Here is a 21,142-nt window from a genome sequence, read left to right as displayed (position 1 = left end):
TAATTCCAGTTCTTTGGCTTTATATCCCTTTTGTAGGAATCTCGTTTTTAACATTTTTGACTGTTTGTCATAATCCTCAATTCTATCGCAATTGCGTCTTATACGTTGGAACTGGCCTTTTGGTGTCGCTTTAAACCATGAAGGGTGATGTTGACTATTGTGTTTAATATAATTGTTGACATCACATTCTTTAAAGTGAGTTTTAGTGTGTATGGAACCATCTATGACTATGATAGATAGATCTAGAAAAGTGGCTTCTGTTTTGTGTATTTCGGGTATTAATATGATATTCATATCATTGTTATTCAATTTAGAAATAAACGATTGTATAGAGTCCAAATCCCCCTTCCAGATGCAAAGGACATCATCAATATATCTCCGCCATGTCACCAGACTCGCCCCGGGTACGTCATTGGACGTACGTCATTGGACCACACAAAAAGATGTTTATAGTGGTCCATACGGTTCCGCATATTTGTAAATATTGTCGGTTATCAAACCAAAAAAATTGGGAGTTAACATAAATTCAATGGCCGTAATAATAAATTCCAAAAGGGAATCTGATAGATTAGGGTCTTGTTTTAACCTCCATCTAACGGCTGATATGCCTTTCTTATGGTCTATGATGGAATATAACGAAGTTACATCCATAGTGGCCCAAAGGAAACTGGTTTCCCATTTAATTTGATTAATTATGTTGAGTGCGTGTGTAGTGTTTCTCAAATATGATTTTGAATTTTGTGCATATGGATGTAAAAGAAAAACAATAAAAGTAGACAAATTAGAGGTTAAGGAGTCAATCCCACTGATAATAGGACACCCAGGTGGATATTTAGAATCTTTGTGTAATTTAGGCAAAAAATAAAAATTAGTTTCTCTGTTGGAAACTACTTGTTTGAGGACTACTTATTGGGAACTTTCTCATTGGCTATTACATAGCAAACTTTATTTTTATTGGTAGATATTTATATTCATGCCGAACCGCTGAAATTTTTAACAAAATTTAACTCAATATAACGGCATATTTTAAATCGATAATTTTGCGATGATGTATACATCTGTTCAGACATGAATGTAAATTATGTAGAATGTTTTATTTACGATCTATTGTCTAAAACAGGAAATTGGAACATTGACCACCTGTATTTAAACCGGCTCAGACAGTCACAAGTCACAAACAATTAATCTGTTTTAAACCTATTTTATAATTGCTCTTGAAAAAGACATTTTTATACGTTGAAACGCGTAGAGTTAATAAATATTTTTTATTTAAACTGGAATATTTCTTTCCTTCTCTACTGTGACGGCCGGACAGCTTATTCTAATGGAGTAAGTTACTACTTATTCTATTATTACATCTTTGCATATTTTCATTGGAGTTTCCATTTTACTCTTAGCTGGATTCACAGCTTTACCGAATTTCTTTGGATTACTACAAATAGCTACCTGAGTGGGATACTCCAGACAAGCAGACCACATACAACTCATCGAGTGAGTATACTGCACCTTTATTAATTGGCTTTTACGTATACTTCAAGCCTTTTTCTCTGTTATCAGAGGGATTATAATTTCTAAAAGACCAGCGCCATCTACTATTGCACCTCTATCGTATTACAGTCCCTGGGGAGAGACTGAAAGAAGGCAGCGGTCCAAAAACAAGGAGAGTATTAGTCCTTAGTCCATTATTGTAACAGATAGTTGTTTATTTAACCATCTTACATTATCTGTACATTTGTTTTTGTTTCAGCTTGTCATGTATGAATGCAATTCAGTTTTTGAACACAAATTTGTAGAATTAGATGTTTATTGATGTATGCTTATTTGGAACTTTTGACATCAAATGACTTTTTAATTTTTTTTTTAACTGTTCGTAATTAAATATTTTTTTTTTTTTTAAATATATTTATTGAGGCAAATAATATAACAGTCTAGCACATAGCAACCACAGACATAGACCTTTAGCCTGTAAAGGTAATTTAGCAAACATATACATCGCTATTGATACATGGAGCATGACAGATCATAAACTAAATCATGAATGAGATCTTACATTTCAAAAACAATATATAATAAAGGACTAATAGTCAAGAATGATTCTAAAATGGAAATACTCCTATGTGGTCAAAGGACATAGAAACTGGCCTCAGATTTTTTTAACCGTAAAACATATATGACCCTTTTTGGGCCATCAGGACTGTAATGGGAAACATATATAAGGAAAGGTTCATCAGTATAACTATGAAATATATAGCCTACAGGGCCGGATTTTAGCCCTTACATTTAACACACTCCTGAAATTAAATAGACCCCACTCGGGTCACTGACCACTAGAAAAACAAAAAGAGAAGGAGAGTAAAACTAGCATTGAAAAACAAAGGGATGGGAATATTACTAGCCGCAACATTTTGGCAGACATGTAGTAAAATATAGGAAAGTTAAATGGAATCTGCGTTCCACAGTTTAGTTATTAAACATATACTAAGGGAAGGCCCTTAGGGGGGGAATCGGAGCCAACCAACTCTTAATATCAAACTATTTAAGCGGGGCTGTAGAGAAAAGAAAGTCACATCTAATCCTGGTTTCAAGCCTGTTATGGCTAGTCAAGTGGGGTATATGGATTTCTCTCGTAACACAAATTAGAGAGTCCTATCTCTAAGAGGGAGATACGGAAGGCTCCAAATAATAAAATACTTGGACAAAATAGAATGGAGGGTCCAGTAAGGACTGCTAGGCGTATACTAGGAATGCAACAGGGGTGGGTGACTTTAGCTTTATATATTTTTTACACATAACGAATGTACCTAAAATTCCCAGTGACTTGTCTGGTAGCTATAGCCTACTATCTGTGTATCATAAACAAAACAGGTTAAGAATGTAGTGTACCGCCATGAACCTGTGGGACAAACCTCTTAAGTCTCAGTGGATAGGATAGCTTGCATAACATTGAATCAGGGAACTAGAAATACACATAGAACACACGTACATAAATAGGATAGTTAAATGTTATTGCGATCATGCCTCCCCGGCCGCTGGCGGCACGTCGCAGTGATCAAGGAGAGTAGCAGTGTTAAAGGATTTCTCAAATATAGTGCTGTACAGTGTGGATAAACATTGATAAAGTAGAACTAATTTCCATCTATCCTAAAATTAAAACTTAGTAGCTCTTCTAAGACAATATCTAGATGTGCAACATAGCTATCCCTACTGACTCATTATAAGCAGTTTGATTATAGTGTAGAGACATACAGTGAGTGGAATGTATTGACATTTGACCCTGGCCGGATCCCTCTATTTCAGCATCTGTATGCAAATTAGCACATACTAATTGCTTGGACATAGCCTATATAATACATTAGAAAGTAAATTGTGTTGAAAATAACTGCAAGCGAGTTCAGCAGAGTTTATAAAACAAACATTTAACAAAGATTAAAACTGATATGAAAAGCCAACCTATTAAAGGGTAAGTATTGGGTTAATTGTTAGTCCCATGGGGTTGTTGAAGTACATAAATCCTAGCCCACTCCACACCTCTGGGAGTTAAATACAGTCACAATAATTACTTGAGAGAAACTGATCAGGGCATAATAATGCAATTCGTAATCCGGAGGCCAGAATTTCCATGAAAGAGGCCATAGCTCCCTCCCTGTTGTGCCACGCAACTCAGTCTCAGAGATACGGCAACCTCGCGGGGAGGAACAAATCCCAAAAAGTGAGTGACCATAGCCACTCCGAAGGCTTGATAGTTCCTGTGGGCCATCTAGATGAAAGTTATCTGAACCAACGCAGCTAAGGGTCACCATCTAACAAATCTGCTGCGCACAGACAATCTCAGGGCCTCCATACAGGTCTGAAGGTCGCAAGGGAGCCCCCGAAGTCTTGACCATAGGAGCAGTAGGTGTCCATAAAGTAGATGTAGACTCTCTTGTCGCAGTCGCAACAGTCCTCTCGTGCTCCGCCTCTGAAGTTACAACGAGCACCATTCGCTCCCCTAAACTCGACTCTCCTCCAGCAAAGAAATCCTCTGTTCTCTCTCGCTCCAGCACGGAGAGTTGCTGAGGGACATTATGACCTATTATTAAAAGGGAAAGCTCACTCTTAAAGTCCCGTAGTGCTGCATCCATAGTATTATAGAAAGCCTCCATGTTCGCAATCTATGCTGCGTCATACGGGTATAAAGATGTCCGCTCTCTTCTACCTTCCGTATTACAGTCCAAATACCTTAGTAGACGGCTCTTTTCTGTCTGAAAAATATCTCTTGGATGTTCCTAGATTGTAGGTTCACACTGTAGAAATACCATAGATCCCTTATTATGCCGGAAACATTAGTTTTATATCATTTTAGCCGCAGAGCTCCTTAAGCACACATCTGCTCTGGTCTGCGGCTAGCTCCGCCCCCCCTCGTAATTAAATTTTAATTTTGTAACACGCTACTCCTGTGAGGTCATGTGACCGTGAGGGGTGTGTGATTTTAGCAACCTTACTATTGGTCGTATTTAATGTAGCAAGTATCAAATGTTTGCATTAGCCTGATGAAACAGTAGTAATACTAAGAAATCTTGGCCTTTAAATAAAACACTTGTTTTTATCAACTTGCTACTTTTTAATGTATGGAGTGACCTTTCCACCCCTGGTTGGTATATAGCAGTAAGGAGGCCCTTCTTTCCTGTTATTGTGAGTGAAGAGTCACAATCACACTTTGTGTTCCTGGATTGTGAGGAGAGTTTTGCCGGACAACTCTGCTCAGATTGCACTACATTACAGTGCTACACCAAATGTCTATACTATTCAGTATATGATTGTATGGTATATCTTGCAGAATTATGCTATGTGGCGCCTTCTCCATTTTTTCTAGAATTTCCTTGAAGTGGATGGCCTAACACCCTGAGGAGAGCTGCAGGTTTGTATATCTCAACATAAGAACTATTGGACTTTATATGTTTGCCTTATATGCATAAGGCAAACTATATATATATATATATATATATATATATATATATATATATATATATATACTTTTTCACATATTCTAGTAGTGTTTATTAATATAACACTTGCTATCACATATATTGGGTTTATATATATATATATATATATATATATATATATTATTTACAACTGTAGTGAAAGCGCCCCTACTTACACCTGTGAGTGTTATTTTTGTCTTACAAGCTAACAGACTGGATGCGTCTGTGCACTGCTTAGTGCTTGTGATGTCTAATCATAAACCCTATCTGAACCAACGCAGCTAAGGGTCACCATCTAACAAATCTGCTGCGCACAGACAATCTCAGGGCTTCCATACAGGTCTGAAGGTCGCAAGGGAGCCCCCGAAGTCTTGACCATAGGAGCAGTAGGTGTCCATAAAGTAGATGTAGACTCTCTTGTCGCAGTCGCAACAGTCCTCTCGTGCTCCGCCTCTGAAGTTACAACGAGCACCATTCGCTCCCCTAAACTCGACTCTCCTCCAGCAAAGAAATCCTCTGTTCTCTCTCGCTCCAGCACGGAGAGTTGCTGAGGGACATTATGACCTATTATTAAAAGGGAAAGCTCACTCTTAAAGACCCGTAGTACTGCATCCATAGTATTATAGAAAGCCTCCATGTTCGCAATCTATGCTGCGTCATACGGGTATAAAGATGTCCGCTCTCTTCTACCTTCCGTATTACAGTCCAAATACCTTAGTAGATGGCTCTTTTCTGTCTGAAAAATATCTCTTGGATGTTCCTAGATTGTAGGTTCACACTGTAGAAATACCATAGATGCCAGAAAAAATAATTTAAACAGCCTCTTCCTCAAAAGAGAGAAAAGGGGCTTTTAAATACCTTGGCGCTGCAGATTGCGGCTAAAACTAATAATAAAGAAATATGCTCTGTTATAAGTCAAGGTGCACAAAGTAAAAACTTGGCCTCAGATTGGATAACAATATAAAAAAATATATTTATTTGATACAATGTTTAAAAGCTGATCAGCGGGGAAATAGATTAAAAAATGTAACAAATATTTGCAATATATATTTGCACAAGAAATTACAGTACAAATGACTAAAGTAGGTGAAAACTAAAAATTGAATACACAAAATTAAATACACAAAAGTAAAAACCCCTATCTAAATAAACCAAAAACAAACTAAATAAGTGTAGCATCAAATAAATAAATGAATAACAAAACAAATTAGTTTAGTAGGAAAAGAGGACAAATTGAGCCCTGTGGTAAATCCAGCCGGTGGAAATCACAACGAAGATAGTCGACATCCACAGCTGAAGTTAGATTCGGCAGAGTGGTGCTGGAATGAGAAATTGATCCAGATGAAACAGAGGCAGAAAACCAAAATTAAGGTGTTCACTTTTACTTACACCATGTCTTGGTTTCTGCAGTGGCGATGAAATCCTTTGGGTGGGCTGCAGCAGAGCCAGATAAGTTTTGAAAGCGGTGAAGATTTTCCTTTTTGCGGTCCCGCTCAAGTTTGGAACAAACACAGATGCCGGTCTGTGAACGTGGTGCAGCGTTAAACATGCAGATGGCCTAAGATCTGTCTCTCTGGATAACGCTACGCTCCGGCTGGGCTCCTAGTCCTCCAGTCCTGACGACGTCCAACTCCGGCTGACACCTGACTGTCTGTCACGACTGACTCCTGCTCCACACGACGACTGACTCCAACAGAACACTCCTGCTCCACTCCTCCTGACCGTCACCGACTCACTCGCTCCTCCAAACAACAACTGGGCTGGCGGCTGGCCTAGGTCACGCTGAGAGGGAGAACTGCAGCAGCACGTCCGTCGTCTTCAATCTCTGCAGCGTGACCTAGGCCAGCCGCCAGCCCAGTTGTTGTTTGGAGGAGCGAGTGAGTCGGTGACGATCAGGAGGAGTGGAGCAGGAGTGTTCTGTTGGAGTCAGTCGTGACAGACAGTCAGGTGTCAGCCGGAGTTGGACGTCGTCAGGACTGGAGGACTAGGAGCCCAGCCGGAGCGTAGCGTTACCCAGAGAGACAGATCTTAGGCCATCTGCATGTTTAATGCTGCACCACGTTCACAGACCGGCATCTGTGTTTGTTCCAAACTTGAGCGGGACCGCAAAAAGGAAAATCTTCACCGCTTTCAAAACTTATCTGGCTCTGCTGCAGCCCACCCAAAGGATTTCATCGCCACTGCAGAAACCAAGACATGGTGTAAGTAAAAGTGAACACCTTAATTTTGGTTTTCTGCCTCTGTTTCATCTGGATCAATTTCTCGCTCCAGCACCACTCTGCCGAATCTAACTTCAGCTGTGGATGTCGACTATCTTCGTTGTGATTTCCACCGGCTGGATTTACCACAGGGCTCAATTTGTCCTCTTTTCCTACTAAACTAATTTGTTTTGTTATTCATTTATTTAATGCTACACTTATTTAGTTTGTTTTTGGTTTATTTAGATAGGGGTTTTTACTTTTGTGTATTCAATTTTGTGTATTCAATTTTTAGTTTTCACCTACTTTAGTCATTTGTACTGTAATTTCTTGTGCAAATATATATTGCAAATATTTGTTACATTTTTTAATCTATTTCCCCGCTGATCAGCTTTTAAACATTGTATCAAATAAATATATTTTTTTATATTGTTATCCAATCTGAGGCCAAGTTTTTACTTTGTGCACCTTGACTTATAACAGAGCATATTTCTTTATTATTAGTTTTAGCTGCAATCTGCAGCGCCAAGGTATTTAAAAGCCCCTTTTCTCTCTTTTGAGGAAGAGGCTGTTTAAATTATTTTTTCTGGTAGTTATTTGGAGATAAGGGTTTCTCCTGTTTTCCTTGGTTTACTAATTACCTTTCCCAGCGCAGGGTTACACTACTCACTTGTCTCAGAAATACCATAGATCCCTTATTATGCCGGAAACATTAGTTTTATATAATTTTAGCCGCAGAGCTCCTTAAGCACACATCTGCTCTGGTCTGCGGCTAGCTCCGCCCCCCCTCGTAATTAAATTTTAATTTTGTAACACGCTACTCCTGTGAGGTCATGTGACCGTGAGGGGTGTGTGATTTTAGCAACCTTACTATTGGTCGTATTTAATGTAGCAAGTATCAAATGTTTGCATTAGCCTGATGAAACAGTAGTAATACTAAGAAATCTTGGCGTTTAAATAAAACACTTGTTTTTATCAACTTGCTATTTTTTAATGTATGGAGTGACCTTTCCACCACTGGTTGGTATATAGCAGTAAGGAGGCCCTTCTTCCCTGTTATTGTGAGTGAAGAGTCACAATCACACTTTGTGTTCCTGGATTGTGAGGAGAGTTTTGCCGGACAACTCTGCTCAGATTGCACTACATTACAGTGCTACACCAAATGTCTATACTATTCAGTATATGATTGTATGGTATATCTTGCAGAATTATGCTATGTGGCGCCTTCTCCATTTTTTCTAGAATTTCCTTGAAGTGGATGGCCTAACACCCTGAGGAGAGCTGCAGGTTTGTATATCTCAACATAAGAACTATTGGACTTTATATGTTTGCCTTATATGCATAAGGCAAACTATATATATATATATATATGCTTTTTCACATATTGTAGTAGTGTTTATTAATATAACACTTGCTATAACATATATTGGGTTTATTTATATATATAAATATATTATTTACAACTGTAGTGAAAGCGCCCCTACTTACACCTGTGAGTGTTATTTTTGTCTTACAAGCTAACAGACTGGATGCGTCTGTGCACTGCTTAGATCAGCATGTGAGGTCTAATCATAAACCCTCAGTACTAATGTTTGTCAGCTACTAATAGCTTTCTCTGCATTCATGAACCCATGGAGTAAATAGTAAACGGACACTTAAAAAGTTTCATTACTTGAATGATGGTAAATTACTGTATGTTGTTGCATGTTACGGACAGTGATTGTTTCAAAGTGTATTCGTCTTTCTCTCCCTTCCTCCCTCAACTCCATCCCTCCCTTCTCTTCACTCCTTTCTTTCTCTCACCACTTTTCTCTTCTCTCTCTCTCTCCCTTCCTGATTTCCTTTCCCTCCCTTTTTTCCCTTTCTCTCTCTCTCTCCCTCCTTTCTTTCTCTTAACTCCCTCCCTTGCTCCCTTCTTTCTTTCCCTCACCACTTTTCTCTTCTCTCCCTTCCTGCTTTCCTTTCCCTCCTTTTTTCCCCTACCCTTCTTTTCTCTCAGGGAGAAAACGGTATGAGATGCATGCAATTCAACCCACCTGTATGCAAGTGTTTTGCTAGCCCATTTTCTTTTGAATTGTTATTAAAAAACAAACAAAACAAAAACACTTTACACACTGACCCAAAAAAATATTAAGTGGAAAAAAGGCCTAAAACATTTGTGCAGGGGGCAGCACAAAACAAATACGTCAATGCTTGCAAACAAAGTACAACTCTCCCCCAGGAACCTAGCTGCTTGTTTAATTGGTCCATTATCTTCCAGATAACTTCTGGTGTATTTAACATTCCAGCTACCAGTTTGAACCTAGTGCCTTTGTCTCCAAATATCTGCAGATATGTGGTCAATTTAAAATATTTAACTAAATGGAAAAGTGTTTCTTCTTTTTCTTGTGAGGGAAGGGGCAATTTGCATGTTGTAGCAAGCTTGGGTTTTATTAGGCAAATCAAGAGTGTGTGCTGGAGAGGGATAAGAATGTGCACTGCCAGCCTTCATCTCTGCCTCAGCTTGATAATAGGTTCAGAAATATGTTTTGGGACATGGACGGAAAATATGGGAGTCGATCAATATTCCACTGATATAATACAGAAAGAGCAGAAACTTGGAAAAAATTAAAATTTAAAGCTGTTAAATATCACCTCCCTTCCCTCCCAACCCAGTTATTCGACCAAAGTAAAGGAGAGAAAGGAAGTAACAAGGTGCAGAGGTGTCTGAAGTTTATAATAACCAACAACCTGTCTTACAAAAACAGGGAGGGCCGTGGACTCATTTTGTCAAAAAAGAAATACATTTATCAGGTAAGCATAAATTTTCTTTTCTTTTTAATGACACGATGAGCCTCACGGATCATCTTAATTACTATTTGGAATCAATACCCAAGCTAGAGTACACAGATGATACGGGAGGGAAAAGACAGGGAACCTAAACGGAAGGCACAAATGCTTGAAGAACCTTTCTCCCAAAAGCGGCCTCAGCCGAGGCAAAAGTGTCAAATTTGTAGAATTTTGAAAAAGTGTGGAGAGGAACATGTTGCAACCTTTCAAATCTGTTCCACAGAAGCTTCATTTTTGAATGCCCATGAGGAAGCAACAGCCCTCGCGGAATGAGCCGTAACTCTCTGGAGGCTGCTGTCCAGCAGTCTCATATGCAAAACGTATGATACGCTTCAGCCAAAAAGAAAGAGAAGTAGCCGTAGCTTTCTGTCCCTTACGTTTTCCTGAGAAAACCACAAACAAAGCAGAAGACTGGCGAAAATCCTTAGTCGCCTACAGGTAAAATTTTAAGGCACGAACCACATCCAAATTGTGCAGAAGCCGTTCCTTCTGAGAAGTAGGATTAGGACACAAGGAAGGAACAACAATCTCCTGATTAATGTTCCGATCAGAAACAACTTTAGGAAGAAATCCTAATTTAGTATGTAAAACTACCTTATCTGAATGAAATATAAGGTAAGGGGACTCGTACTGCAATGCCGAGAGCTCTGACACTCTGCGAACAGAATATAAGGTAAGGGGACTCGTACTGCAATGCCGAGAGCTCTGACACTCTGCGAACAGAATAAACAACAAGAAATAAAACTTTCCAAGATAACGACTTAATATCTAAGGAATGCATAGGCTCAAACGGAGCCCCTTGAAGAACTTTGAGAACCAAATTAAGACTCCATGGAGGAGTAACTGGCTTGAACACAGGTCTGATCCTGATCAAGGCCTGACAAAAGGATTGCACATCTGGAACATCTGCCAGACGTTTGTGTAACAAAATAGATAAGGCAGAAATTTGACCCTTTAGGGAACTTGTCGATAACCCTTTCTCCAAACCCTCTTGGAGAAAGGATTCCTAGAATTTTGTCCTAACTACTCCAGGAGTAGCCCTTGGATTCATACCAATAAAGATATTTACGCCATATCGTATAGTATATCCTTCTAGTTACAGGTTTACGATCCTGAATCATGGTCTCTATGACCGATTCTGAAAAACCCTGCTTGGATAATATTAAGCGTTCAATCTCCAAGCAGTCAGCTTCAGAGAAACTAGATTTGGGTGAAGGAAGGGTCCTTTAATTAGAAGGTCCTTCCTCAACGGAAGTCTCCAGGGTGGCAGAGATGACATGTCCACCAGATCTGCATACCAAATCCTGCGAGGCCAAGCCGGTGCAATTAGGATCACTGAGGCCCTCTCCTGCTTGATTCGAGCAATAACCCAAGAAAGAAGAGCAAACGGAGGAAATAGGTATGCTAGACTGAAGGTCCAAGGTACCGCCAGGGCGTCTATCAGTACCGCCTGAGGGTCCCTGGACCTCGACCCGTACCTTGGAAGCTTGGCATTCTGCAGAGATGCCATGAGATCCAATTCTGGCTTACCCCATTTGAGAATCAGGCTGGAAAACACTTCCGGATTGAGTTCCCACTCCCCGGATGAAAGGTATGCCTGCTCAGGAAGTCCGCCTCCCAGTTGTCCACCCCTGGGATGTGGATCGCTGACCGACAGCAAAACTGGGATTCTGCCCACTGAATTATTTTGGTTACCTCTGTCATCGCTAAGGAACTCCTCGTTCCTCCCTGATGATTGATGTAAGCTACTGGTTATGTTGTCCGACTGGAACCTGATGAACTGGACCGAGGTTAACTGGGGCCAGGCCAGAAGAGCATTGAAGATCACCCTCAGTTCCAGAATGTTTATAGGTAGAACAGACTGACTGAGTCCAAACTCCCTGAGCCTTTAGGGAGCCCCAGACTGCTCCCCATCCAAGAAGGCTGGCGTCTGTTGTCACAATCACCCAAGATGGTCTGCGAAAGCAGGCTCCCTGGGAGAGATGATCCCGAGACAACCACCATTGAAGAGAATCCCTTGTCTCCTGATCCAGAAGTATTCGAGACAAATCCGCATAATCTCTGTTCCATTGCCTGAGCATGTTTAACTGCAGAGGTCGGAGACGGAACCGAGCAAACGGGATGTCCATTGCCGCCACCATCAGCCTGATTACCTCCATGCACTGGGCCACTGATGGCCGAGGAGTGGACTGAAGGGCTATACAAGTATCGAAAATCTTTGATTTCCTGACTTCTGTCAGAAATATCTTCATTGATAGCGAATCTATTATGGTTCCCAGGAAAGTTACCCTTGTATTTGGGACTAAGGAACTCTTTTCCAAATTTACCTTTCATCCGTGAGATTGCAGGAAAGATAACAGCATTTCCATGTGTGATCTTGCCTGTTGTAAGGATGGCGCCTGGACTAGGATGTCGTCCAGATAGAGCGCCACTGCAATGCCCCATAACCAAAGCACCGCCAACAGCGAACCCAGAACCTTTGAGAAAATCCTGGGAGCTGTGGCAAGACTGAAGGGCAGAGCCATGAATTGGAAGTGATTGTCTAGAAAGGCAAACCTTAAAAACCTGTGATGATCCCTGTGAATGGAAACATGCAAGTATGCGTCCTTTAAATCCACCGTTGTAATAAATTGACTTTCTTGGACCAAAGGGAGAATGGAACGAATAGTTTCCATCTTGAAGGACGGTACTCTGAGGGCTTTGTTTAGAGTTTTGAGATCTAAAATAGGCCTGAAGGTTCCCTCTCTTTTGGGAACCACAAACCGATTGGAATAAAATCCCAGACCCCGTTCCTGAATTGGAACAGGAACTATCACTCCCAGGTCGGAGAGGACTCTGACACAGTGTAAGAATGTCTCTTTTTGTCTGGTCTACAGATAATCTTGAAAGCAGAAACCTGCCTCTGGAAGGAAAGATTTTGATCTCTAGTTTGTATCCCTGGGACACTATTTCTACTGCCCAGGCATCCTGCACATCTCAAACCCAAGCCTGAGCAAAGAAGGAAACTCTGCACCATACAAGATCCGGTCCCAGATCAGGGGCAGGCCCTTCATGCTGTCTTTGATTCAATAGCAGGCTTCTTGGATTGTTTTCCCTTATTCCAAGACCGATTGGGTCTCCAGGAAGGTTTAGACTGTTCCTGCTTGGAGGCGGAAGAGGAAGAATTTCCCTTAAAATTTCGAAAGGAAAGAAAATTACTCTGTCGTCCCTTTTGTTTATTTCTCTTATCCTGAGAGAGATGACCCTTACCTCCCGTAATATCAGAGATTATTTCCGTCAAGCCAGGTACAAACAAGGTCTTCCCCTTGTAAGGAATCGCTAAAAGCTTAGACTTAGAGGATACATCCGCAGACCAAGGTTTTAACCATAAGGCTCTGCGAGCTAGAACAGAGAAACCTGAAATCTTTGCTCCCAGTTTGATAACTTGAAGGGAAGCATCCGTAATAAAGGAATTAGCCAATTTACGAGCTTTTATCCTATCCTGGGATTTCATCCAGGGAAGTTTCAGTCCTGATAGCATCAGACAACGCATCAAACCAATATGCCGCCACGCTAGTGAAGGTAGCAATGCACACAGCTGGCTGCCATTGTAAGCCCTGGTGTACATACATATTTTTGAGTAACCCCTCTAATTTTTTGTCCATAGGATCTTTGAAAGCACAACTATCCTCTATGGGAATAGTAGTTCTCTTAGCTAAGATGGAAACAGCTCCTTCCACCTTGGGGACTGTTTGCCAAGCCTCCTTAACAGAGTCAGCTATGGGAAACATCTTTTTAACTATAGGAGATGGAGAAAAACAGAATTTATGCTTACCTGATAAATTACTTTCTCTTGCGGTGTATTCAGTCCACGGATTCATCCTTACTTGTGGGATATTTTCATTCCCTACAGGAAGTGGCAAAGAGAACACACAGCAGAGCTGTCCATATAGCTCCCCCTCTGGCTCTGCCCCCCAGTCATTCGACCGACGGTTAGGAGAAAAAGGAGAAACCATAGGGTGCAGTGGTGACTGTAGTTTAAACAATAATTTTTTAACCTGACTTAATTGCCAGGGCGGGCCATGGACTGGATACACCGCAAGAGAAAGTAATTTATCAGGTAAGCATAAATTCTGTTTTCTCTTGCAAGGTGTATCCAGTCCACGGATTCATCCTTACTTGTGGGATACCAATACCAAAGCTTTAGGACACGGATGAAGGGATGGAACAAGACATGTAACCTAAACGGAAGGCACCACTGCTTGCAAAACCTTTCTCCCAAAAATAGCCTCCGAAGAAGCAAAAGTATCGAATTTGTAAAATTTGGCAAAAGTATGCAGTGAAGACCAAGTCGCTGCCTTACAAATCTGTTCAACAGAAGCCTCATTCTTGAAGGCCCAAGTGGAAGCCACAGCTCTGGTGGAATGAGCTGTAATTCGTTCAGGAGGCTGCTGCCCAGCAGTCTCATAAGCCAATCGGATGATGCTTTTCAACCAGAAGGAAAGAGAGGTAGCAGTCGCTTTCTGACCTCTCCTCTTACCAGAATAAACAACAAAGATGATGTTTGTCTGAAATCCTTAGTTGCTTATAAATAGAATTTCAAAGCACGAACCACATCAAGATTGTGTAAAAGCCGTTCCTTCTTAGAAGCTGGATTAGGACACAGGGAAGGAACAATGATTTCCTGGTTAATGTTCTTATTAGAAACAACTTTAGGAAGAAAACCTGGTTTGGTACGTAAAACTACCTTATCTGCATGGAACACCAGATAGGGTGAATTACACTGCAAAGCAGACAATTCAGAAACTCTTCGAGCAGAAGATATAGCTACCAAAAACAAAACTTTCCAAGATAATAACTTAATATCTATGGAATGTAAAGGTTCAAACGGAACCCCTTGAAGAACTGAAAGAACTAAATTTAGACTCCATGGAGGAGCCACAGGTTTATAGACAGGCTTGATTCTAACGCCTGTGCAAACGCCTGAACATCTGGTACTTCTGCCAGACGCTTGTGTAAAAGGATAGACAGAGCAGATATCTGCCCCTTTAAGGAACTAGCTGATAAACCTTTCTCCAATCCTTCTTGGAAAAAAGACAATATCCTTGGAATGCTAATTTTACTCCACGAGTAACCCTTGGATTCACACCAGCAAAGATATTTCCGCCATATCTTATGGTAAATTTTCCTGGTGACAGGTTTTCTAGCCTGGATCAAAGTATCTATGACTGATTCAGAGAACCCCCGCTTGGATAGAATTAAGCGTTCAATCTCCAAGCAGTCAGCTGCAGAGAAACTAGATTTGGATGCTTGAATGGACCCTGTATTAGAAGATCCTGCCTCAGTGGCAGTGTCCATGGTGGAACAGATGACATGTCCACTAGGTCTGCATACCAAGTCCTGCGTGGCCACGCAGGCGCTATCAGAATTACCGAGGCCTTCTCCTGTTTGATTCTGGCTATCAGCCGAGGGAGAAGGGGAAACGGTGGAAAGACATAGGCTAGATTGAAGGACCAAGGCGCTACTAGAGCATCTATCAACTCCGCCTTGGGGTCCCTGGACCTGGATCCGTAAAGAGGAAGTTTGGTGTTCTGACGGGACGCCATCAGATCCAACTCTGGAATGCCCCAAAGCTGAATCAGCTGAGCAAATACCTCCGGGTGGAGTTCCCACTCCCCGGGGTGAAAAGTCTGACGACTCAAGAAATCCGCCTCCCAGCTGTCTACTCCTGGGATGTGAATTGCAGATAGGTGGCAAGAGTGATCCTCCGCCCACCTGATTATTTTGGTTACTTCCTTCATCGCTAAGGAACTCTTTGTTCCTCCCTGATGATTGATGTATGCTACAGTTGTGATGTTGTCCGACTGAAATCTGATGAACTTGGCAGCCGCTAGCTGAGGCCAAGCCTGGAGCGTATTGAATATCGCTCTCAGCTCCAAAATGTTTATCGGGAGAAGAGACTCTTCCCGAGAAAATAGGCCCTGAGTTTTCAGGGAGCCCCAGCCTAACAGACTGGCGTCGGTCGTTACGATGATCCACTCCGGTCTGCGGAAGCACATTCCCTGAGACAGGTGATCCTGAGACAACCACCAGAGAAGAGAATCTCTGGTTTTCTGGTCCAGTTGGATTTGAGGAGACAAATCTGCATAATCCCCATTCCACTGTTTGAGCATGCATAACTGCAGTGGCCTGAGATGAATTCGAGCAAAAGGGACTACGTCCATTGCTGCAACCATTAATCCGATTACCTCCATGCACTGAGCTACAGATGGCCGAGAAATGGAATGAAGAGCTCGGCAAGTGCTTAGAAGCTTTAACCTTCTGACCTCCGTCAGAAATATTTTCATTTCTACCCAGTCTATCAATGTTCCCAGAAAGGGAACCCTTGTGAGCGGGGACAGAGAACTTTTTTCGGTGTTCACCTTCCACCCGTGAGACCTTAGGAAGGCCAGAACAACAGCTACAGCAATGCCCCGCGGTCTTAGTACCGCTAGAAGGGACCCTAGCACCTTTGTGAAAATTCTTGGAGCGGTGGCCAACCCGAAGGGAAGGGCCACGAACTGGTAATGCTTGTCCAGAAAAGCGAACCTTAGAAACTGATGGTGATCTTTGTGGATAGGAATATGAAGGTACGCATCCTTTAGATCCACGGTAGTCATATATTGACCTTCCTGGATCATCGGTAAAATTGTCCGAATGGTCTCCATCTTGAAGGATGGAACTCTGAGGAATTTGTTTAGAATTTTTAGATCCAGGATTGGTCTGAAAGTTCCTTCCTTTTTGGGAACCACAAACAGGTTTGAGTAAAAACCCAGTCCTTGTTCTGTAATTGGAACTGGACATATCACTCCCATCTTGATTAGATCTTCTACACAGCGTAAGAACGCCTCTTTCTTTGTCTGGTCTGTAGACAGACGAGAAATGTGGAACCTTCCCCTTGGAGGAAAGTCCTTGAATTCTAGAAGATATCCCTGAGCAACTATCTCTAATGCCCAGGGATCGGGAACATCTCTTGCCCAAGCCTGAGCAAAGAGAGAGAGTCTGCCCCCTACCAGATCCGGTCTCGGATCGGGGGCTACCCCTTCATGCTGTCTTAGTAGCAGCTGCAGGATTCTTGGCCTTTTTACCCTTGTTCCAGCCCTGCAAAGGTTTCCAGGTTGCCTTGGGCTGTGGAGAGTTACCCTCTTGCTTTGTGGTCGCAGAGGTTGAAGCAGGACCGCTCCTGAAGTTGCGAAAGGAACGAAAATTAGCCTTGTTTTTAGCCTTAAAAGGCCTATCTTGTGGGAGGGCATGGCCCTTTCCCCCAGTGATATCCGAAATAATCTCTTTCAACTCAGGCCCGAAAAGGGTCTTTCCCTTGAAAGGGATATTCAGTAACTTAGCTTTAGACGACACATCGGCCGACCATGATTTAAGCCAGAGCGCTCTGGGCGCCATGATGGCAAAACCAGAATTTTTCGCCGCTAACTTAGCTAATTGCAAAGCGGCATCTGTGATAAAAGAATTAGCCAGCTTTAGAGCCTTAATTCTATCCATAATTTCGTCATATGAGGTCTCCGTCTGGAGCGACTCCTCCAGCGCCTCAAACCAGAAAGCCGCTGCAGTAGTCACAGGAATAATGCAGGCAATAGGTTGGAGAAGGAAACCTTGTTGAACAAATATTTTCTTTAGTAAACCTAATTTTTTATCCATAGGATCTTTGAAAGCACAACTGTCTTCAATTGGTATGGTTGTGCGCTTGGCAAGTGTTGAAATTGCCCCCTCTACCTTAGGGATCGTCTGCCATGCGTCCCGCCTGGGATCAGTTATAGGGAACATTTTCTTAAAGATAGGGGGGGGGGGAACAAAGGGTACACCTGGTCTCTCCCACTCCCTATCCACAATATCCGCCACCCTCTTCGGGATCGGAAACGCATCAGTGTATACAGGGCCTTCTAGAAATTTGTCCATTTTACACAATTTCTCTGGGACCACCATGGGATCGCAATAATCCAGCGTAGCTAATACCTCCTTAAGCAGCACGCGGAGGTGTTCCAGCTTAAATTTAAACGCTAAGGAATCTGATTCTGCCCGCTGAGAAACCTTTCCTGTATCAGAAAATTCTCCCTCGGACAGCACATCCCTCACCGTCACTTCAGAGTGTTGTGAGGGTACCACAGATAAACCTTCCAAAGCTTCTGATTGCTCATACTCGTAAAACTGAGCTATCATGCTTTTTAGGAAAAACTGGCAGTTTGGATAAAAATGCCGCAAGGGAATTATCCATGACTTCTGCTAATTGTTGTAATGTAATAGGGGCCAATGCACTAGAGGTACTAGGCATCGCTTGCGCAGGCGTAACTGGTGTCGACACATGGGGAGAGGAAGGTGGGCTATCCTCGTTACCTTCTGTTAAAGAATCATCTTGGGCTACATTTTTAAGTGAAACAACATTATCTTTAAAATGCATAGATACATTAGCACACTTAAAACACAAATGTAAAGGGGGTTCCACCATGGCTACTAAACACATAGAGCAACGTCTATCTGTAGGCTCAGACATGTTAAACAGACAGCACTCAAAGACTGAAAAATACAATTTGAGAAAAAACGGTACTGTGCCTTTAAATAATAAAAGCGCACACTTTTTTACTAAATCTTCAAAAATGATCCAATCTTTCTGAAATTTTTACCACACAATCTTAATGCTTTGGAATGATTACACAGCAAATATCAAGTCAATTAACCCCTTAATGCCCGAACCGGAGCAACCTAAAGCTGACAACCGGTTAGCAAACTACAGCACCATGCCACAGCAATCTGCTGTGGCCCTACCTTGCCCCTGGGGATTAGTTTGATGAGAATAAGCCTCTATGAAGTCCTCAAGTAGTCTTAGGACCCTCCACGTGAAGCTGCATGAAGCTGTCTGCAATATGAACTGCGCAAATGAGGCGTGAAATTTAGGCCCCCTCCCGCTCCACTCCGGAGTTGTGGGGCCTTCAAAACCCTAAATAGGTGTCTAAAATTCTGCCATGTGGAATAAAACCCCAAATAACACTCCAAAAGTGATAAAAACTTATATAATGATTATCTTTTCACTATAAATAATCGATTGCCCTTTAACAGTGTCCACCAGTCACTAAGCCCTGTTAAGTAAGCCTTCCTTCTATACTGAGTCTCAGAATATGGCTTACCTTCCCCACATGGGGATTCTTGTCAGTCTTCTAGCATTACTAAGTCTTGACTAGAAAAAGATGACTGAACATACCTTATAGCAGTTAAGCCTGCAAACTGTTACCCCCAACTGAAGTTTTCAGGCACTCCTCAGTCCTATGTGGGAACAGCAGTGGATTTTAGTTACAACATGCTAAAATCATTTTCTTCTCAGCAGAATTCTTCATCACTTTCTGCTAGAGAGTAAATAGTACAAACCGGCACGATTTAAAAATAAACTTTTGATTGAAGATATAAAAAACTACAAATCTAACACCACATTCACTTTACCCTCCCGTGGAGATGCTACTTGTTAGAGCGGCAAAGAGAATGACTGGGGGGCGGAGCCAGAGGGGGAGCTATATGGACAGCTCTGCTGTGTGTTCTCTTTGCCACTTCCTGTAGGGAATGAGAATATCCCACAAGTAACGATGAATCCGTGGACTGGATACACCTTGCAAGAGAAAAGGTATACCCGGTCTCTCCCACTCCTTAGCAATGATCTCAGAAGCTCGGTCTGGTATCGGAAAAACGTCTATCAAGGAAGGTACCTTAAAATATTTGTTCAGCTTACTGGATTTCTTAGGATTAACAGCGACCGTGGGGTCGCTGTCATCCAATGTAGCTAAAACCTCCATAAGTAACAAACGGAGGTGTTCTAGCTTAAACCTGAAGGATACAACTTCAGTATCAGCAAAAAGCATTACACTGTCAGAATCTAAAATTTCACCTTCAGATGCTACTGCGTTATCCTCCTCCTCAGGCTTCTGTGAGGGGACATCTGAGATAGCAACAACTGCGTCAGAAACCTCGCTTACTGAATGTCTGATTTTCCTCTTACGCTTTCCCTGCAACATTGGGAAAGCAGACAACGCATCTGAAACTGCAGAAGACATGAGAGAAGCGGTCTTCTAAAGTAATTCCAGCGGGAGCTAGAGAGGAAGCGCAGAGCACTGCATGGGAGGGCGGTAACATTTGGGACGCTTGAGGAGAAAGCTTCGGCATATATTGAACATTGTCATTAGATTCCTGAAAAGCATCCTCTTTAGAAAATGTTGGCTTTGAAAAAATTATATCCCTGTAGCTTAAAGTCCTCTCAATACATGAAGAACAGAAAGGGATTGGTGGGACACTTTGCAAGGCCTCTTGGTTCATTTTGACTTTTAATGAAACAATTTTTCATAAAACACACAAAACATTAATAAAAATAAACATACAAAAAATTTTCCTTTAATTATTAGTATTATTCAATTTTTCCTTTAATTATCAATTGAAGTTAGACAGGCTAGAAGGCTAAACTAAAACTACAGAGCACCTCTACACCTCAGCAATACTTTGCTGAGGTGCCTACCTGACCGATGAAACCTCTGAGCAGGAGCCGTTTTAGATACGGGACTCGCAGCAATCAGAAGAGTACAGTCTGTTTAAACGCGCAAATGAATTCTGAGATGCGTATTAGACAGATAGCGACATAAGAACTTCTCCGTTGTCGGAAGTGAAGGGGAAAAAGGGCGCACATACACAAATGCCGCCTCCTCTTGTCCCGCCCATCGTGGGCGTAGCCAATGTATCAATCTCCCGGTCTGTATACTTGTTAAAGTAAATGCCACGAGATATAACCACCATTACTGATACCTGCCCCAGTGCCTGCGACTCTGCTGTCTCATAGTGTCTCCTGATAACAAGGAGAATTTATGTAATACGATGTGCTCCTTTCTGAATAAAGGCTTCTTTATATGTCCCTCATATGAAGTAATGTGCCTAACTTTTTTCTGACTCCGTTATCCCAGAAATCAAGTCTGCACTTACCTCCTCTTCTGCCTGACAGCAAGGCAGATCCCAGGTTTGAGAGGTGCTCTCCCTCACATGGACCTATGGCAAAAAAAGAAAGGATTGAGTAAGACGTCTCAGTTTTTCAAAGTTAGGGAAGCATCAGTATGGGAGGTGCAGTGAGAATTATGTCCCACAAGTTCCCATTGC

The sequence above is a fragment of the Bombina bombina genome, chromosome 6 (genome assembly GCF_027579735.1).
Source record: "Bombina bombina isolate aBomBom1 chromosome 6, aBomBom1.pri, whole genome shotgun sequence".
NCBI lineage: Eukaryota > Metazoa > Chordata > Amphibia > Anura > Bombinatoridae > Bombina > Bombina bombina.
This window is presented reverse-complemented; position numbering follows the sequence as displayed.